Source organism: Pteropus alecto, unplaced genomic scaffold (assembly GCF_000325575.1).
Source record: "Pteropus alecto unplaced genomic scaffold, ASM32557v1 scaffold206, whole genome shotgun sequence".
NCBI lineage: Eukaryota > Metazoa > Chordata > Mammalia > Chiroptera > Pteropodidae > Pteropus > Pteropus alecto.
In genome coordinates, this window is record NW_006438906.1 from 3,611,644 (window position 1) to 3,617,200 (window position 5,557).

General features: G+C 39.8%; 1 pseudogene; it reads right to left on the reverse strand.

Annotated features, from left to right (window-relative positions):
- LOC102893347 overlaps positions 1-593 on the reverse strand; it is a 993-nt pseudogene extending 400 nt beyond the window's left edge.
- Between the last annotated feature and the right edge of the window lie 4,964 nt (positions 594-5,557).

Consider the following 5,557-nt stretch of genomic DNA (forward strand, 5'->3'; position numbering starts at 1 on the left):
AAAGGATTCTTGACCTTTAGATTTTGGTGTTGATGATTTTGAATCTTTTTATTCTGGTTGGATTTTCATGCATTTTTGGCTGGAGTATCTCATCCTAGAGACTTTCCTTCAGATTCCTCTCTTCCTTATTTTTCTTCATCATCATCTTTAGCAGCAAATTTGACTTTTTTCTGTGGAAGTTTTCCAGATATACTCAGGAGGTTCACCTTCTCCTCTTTATCTTTTGACTCTGCATCTTCTTCTAAGTGCTGTCCATTAATATGCACAGGCCCTGAACTACCCACCCTTCAAACATAAGCCACAGGTGAGGTTATTTTAAAGGCCCCATGGGAAACCATTGGCAGTACCGATATTTTCAAAGTTGTCATTGTTTCTTTAACTGAACTGCCTTCATAATTCATTGCCTCTGCATCAGCAGTCTGCAATCCACTGTTCATACCAGCCCCTAAATTGATCATTGGTAAAGATAACTGGTGCTCATTTTCCTCATTGCTCACCTTAAAATGATAATCTTTGTCACCCTTTAGTTCACAACTGAAAAGATACTATTGGGGCTCCAGGGGGCTTATGTCCATCTCCATCAAATTGTCCATGGGGTGGTGGCATGCACTTGGGTGGAAGAGAAGGCAGACACAGATAAATGGCTATTGTTCTAAAAACAGTTGTTCAGGAGAGAATCACACCAGGGTTTTTTACAGATTTTTTAATTGCTTTGTGTACATTAAGTACACTTACTCTTTGTCTGTTTTCTATGTTGTCAATATTTTTTTCCGTTGGTTGTACGCTTTCAAATTTGTTGACGTGTTTTTCTATGTTGGTGATGTTTGTTGTTAGTTTTTTTTCTTTAATTCGCTTGATCACTTTTAATTTTTAGGCAGCCAAATCAATTGCTGTTGTAATTTGTGTCATTGGTATCATACTTAGAAAGACCACCCCATCCTTAGATCATATAATACTTGTTCACATAATACATGAAATCTGTAATTCATTTTGATGAAAGGTCTTATTTCAAGATACGACTTTAAAATATTATATTGTAATTTAAGTTTGTAACATAGCCATCAGTATGGTTACTGACAAGTAAATACTATTATGTTTCTATAGTGAACGTATTTGCAAGCATCATGAATGTACCTGCCAAACATAGTTATCCACACATGGGTGTGGAACCCCTTTATGAGCATTGCCATTCAATTGCATAAAAGTCAGGATAGGCCTTGGGTTCTACAAATATTAAGTAAGAAGGACATTATGGTAATGATGGCCGACATATTCAAAGTTCTTTTTTTGTTTTGGCTTCTCAGACGCTTAACATTATGGTAATATTTTGTTTTCCTTGAAGTCTGTGAGAAGAGCGTACATATTTCAGTCATTTGACAAGGAGATGATAGTCTATGGGAAAAGTTTTTATAGGGGGTGATGAAGAGGAGAGAAAGGCTCACCTTCTGCTAGGGACTCTGTGGTTCAGGGCCGATACCAAGTGATCTGAACTGGGCAGGCTGCAGAGTCCCCACCTCTGAGCACAAAAAGAGCTTCTTCCGTGTTGCCCATCTCTGAATGCCACCAGCTGCAGAATAGATATTTTCTTGCATTGGAGTTAAACTTTTTCTTTTTCTTTCTTTTGCAGAGCTTTAAATGTAAGAACACATTGTTGGCTCAGAGGACCCTTCCTACAGCACAAAAAGCATGCAACTAGACCAGATTTGCAAATGTACAAAAGAGGGCATATCTTGCTATTCCTGTTTTTGAGTTTCCTAAACTTACATCTCATAACATGAGGCTGGTTTACAGTAGACAGAGGTGCTACTAGCAAAGTAGCAGATTAAATTAACCTTATCTGTAATGAGGTTGCCTGGCCTCTGTGCTATCACTCAGCTCACTGGCCAGTCAGTACTTAATTGGAAGCCTGGTAGCCAGGGAAAAGAATGTGTTTTGAGTCTCACTTTAACAAGTTTAATAGCATATCAACACATACAATAGTTGCTATATTGTATCCAGACCTTATTAAAATTAAGATGTGGTATACTGAATTGTTTGTTTTCCTGATTCACACAAAACAGATGCTCAAGACTGGCTTTACTTTGACATAGTAAATTAGGGTTGGGTGTATTGAATTAAGTGAATATTATTCTTGTTCTAGAAGAATAAATGTTGTAGCAATTGTCCTGCTCTGGCTGTATTTGAACACAACAAATGATGTTCTAAATACAATTTGATGTTCTTCGAATGCCTAGTTGGAACTCAAGACTTATAAAACCAGATTCTTAAGTGGCAAGGTATGCAAGTGCTATGGACTGAATTGTGGATCCCCTTCCCTCTAAATACTTATGCTGAAATCCTAACCCCCAATGTGATTATATATTTGGAAATAAAGCTTTAAGTGGTAATTATGGTAAATAAGGTTTTAAGATTAGGTCCTAATCCAATAGGACTGTTGGCCTTATAAGAAGAGGGACAAGAGAGAATCTCTCTCCACCCTCTTCTCATTTTCCCCATGTGCATGCACAGAGGAAAGGCCATGTGAAAAGGTGGACGTCTGCAACCCAAGAAGAGAGCTCTCACCAGACGCCAACCCTGCCAGCTCCTTGGTCTTGGACTTCTAGCCTCCAGAACTGTGAGAAAATAAATTTATGTTGTTTAAGCCACCTAGTTTATGATATTTTGTTATGGCAGCCCAAGCAGACTGAGAGAGAAAGAAAGGAGATGGAGTCTGAAAGGAAGGGAACCTGTGGAGTCTAGAGACTGGAAGTCGTGAGCATTTCTTTGTGAATGGCCCTTTACAACCATAGTTCAGTGAACCCAGCACAGACCGGTGGGAACAGGACCTGTCTGAAAACTGAGACGAGGCTGACCTTTCAACATTGCCAATCGCTTGCTCTATGACCTCACTCTGGGTCTCAGATTCCTCACCTGTAAAAAGAGGGAACTGGGTTAGCTCTTCTTTATGTCTATTCTAGCACTTTGAAAGTCCGAGGGGTGTAATATTCTAATTATCGGACTATTCCAGTGGACCTTAGGTCCTTCAGAGTTCTCTCATGAATAGGTTCTGGGATCATTTTTCAAGTGAGTGATGCTAGCCAACAGGATGATATAGTTTCAATTTTCAACCTCAAACTCAAAGTTCACTTTGTAATGTGAAATGGTAAGTTCCCACCCTCACACCTCTGAATTTGGAGCCTTATTAATCAATACAGATTATCAAATAGTGAAATTTCCCTGGGCATCACATATGTGATTAGCGACACTTGAGTAATCAAAAAACAATCTATCTACATCTCCACTGTCCCTTTACAATTTGTTCAGTGGGGTTCTCCAATAATTAAAATGGTTGCTGTATTTTCTCCACTGTACAAAAGATAGTTAATGCCGATCAAATTTTTTGACACACACACACACACTCTTCACTGTAGGGTTAGGGTTAGGGCCTCACATGACGTTTTAAATTGCTTTGTGGGGAAATGTGGCCACTCTGAACACTACCCCTGAGTTACCAGGTTGTCGATGTTGAGGATTTGGGGCTGGTTCCAAGTGTACTGGGAGCTGTCTCCACATAGGGTGTTATGTTATGGCTTCTGGGGCCACATTTTTTGCTCGGATTGGATCCTCAATCGTAGACCTGCACACAAAATGTCCATACCCCTTACCCATAGAATGCCAGCAATGCATCTCTCTGAGCCATGCTTGGCTTTGTGTGAAAGCTTCTGGAGGTCAGATCAAAAGCAGATTCTGTGAGTAGAACCTGCAATTTATTTCTGGGGTTAGTCTAGGTTTCCTTGCCCCCAAATACACCATTGAATAGAGTCAGAGAAGGACAGTTTCAAAAAGGGCTTAGATGTCATATGAAAGAGGGAAGAGACAAAAGAGCGGGTACAGAGTTTCAGAAAAGCTGGCCAGTGCTCACAATGTGGCCCTTGGGAGAATTATCTTCCTTAATCAGGGGTGAATAAACACAGGTTTCTATGGCATCTAAATATATTAAAGAGAGACTGGGGAATGAGAGGTCCAGTTAAATCAGCTAATGTAGATATAAGCTTTGCAATGTATAAATGGCTTCAACATACATAATCTTATTGATTCTTAGCACAATTCTACATTGGGTTCTATCTTTATTTACTAATTGGGTTTTGTCTGTTATTCACCAATGGAAAAAAAAGAAATGTGAATCAGAGAGGTTAAATGACCTGCCTGCCCCACAAAGCTCATACATACAGAGCAGATTGGAGGCTTGAATCCATTGCTTCTGACCTCTAAAAATGGACTCTTACAAGAAATAGAATAAAATGGATGGAGTTCAGTGGGTTTGGGTGGAGGTGGAGGAAAATGTTACATGTTATTCACCCTATTTTTCTCCACTCCACTCTGGTCACCCTTATAAGGTCACTTGACAAACATCCTTGCCAAGATTCTAGGCTCTAAGATGTCCCCATCTCACAAACACCTTTATATTCTCTCACTCCCACAAAACACAACCTCTCTCCCTACTCCCTGCTTCCTTTGATTATATCATATGATTTGAATGTGAAGGTAGGAACAGAGAAATCCTGATGACCCCATGACTGAGAGAACCATTAAGAAAGAACACTTTATTCTTGCAGAAAAACTTGACCTTTTCAAAACTGACACTCTCTAGATCAAGATATTTTCTTACTTTCCTGCCAGTTCTTTTCTTTCTATTCAATTTTTCCATTCGCCATTTTTCTAAGTCATCTGGTGAGGGGTGTGTGAACTGTGAGGGCAAATTTCTGCACAACCTCTTTGTTAGTAGGTGGCCTGCACTCCATGTTTAGGGAGTGTCTGTTAGGGATGTTGCAGATGGAAGGTTATTTGGGATAGAGGAGAAGGGCCTCTCCCACAGTTTTTTTCTCTAATTCAGTCATGTTCCTAACACAGGCTGCAAATCTGGATTAAGTCCTAGTCAGGGTCCCCAGCATCATAGCTTGGCCTCAGCTGTCCAGAGCCTGTGCCCAATCCATGCCGTTACCTAAACAAGTCTATCCATGCCTCAGAGGAGGTGGGGCCTGAAATAAATACTGTTAGCAGATGACAAAGTTTGGTGATTCATCAAATATGTATGTCCCAGTAAAGCTGATATCTTTTTTATGATCTCAATCATATTATTATTTAGTTTCATTTGTTTAGATATTCGTGTAATGGTAATCATCAATTATTTGAGGGCTAGTTGGTTGAATGGGCTATATTTTTCTTCCATTCCATCTTTGTTCAACAAATATTCATTGAACGTTTAGTATGTGCTGGTCATGTTAGACATGGAGACTGCTATGCAAAGACAAGACAAAGAATCAAACAGAGATCCTGCACTCATGGACTTACCATTAAACAACTAATCCCACTAAAGATGCATAATTACAACTAGAGATTCTGAAAAATGGAAGATGGTTCTGTGGCAGTGTTAAATGAAGGATCTGGTATTGCTGAGCTGAGTCAGGGAAGAGTTCTCTGAGGTTGAGACACCAGCTATCTCTGAGAGAAGAGGAACTTTCCAGGAGTCAAGTAGCATAAGGTAGGGACAAAAAGGGGCTTTCCAGCCAGGGGAAAG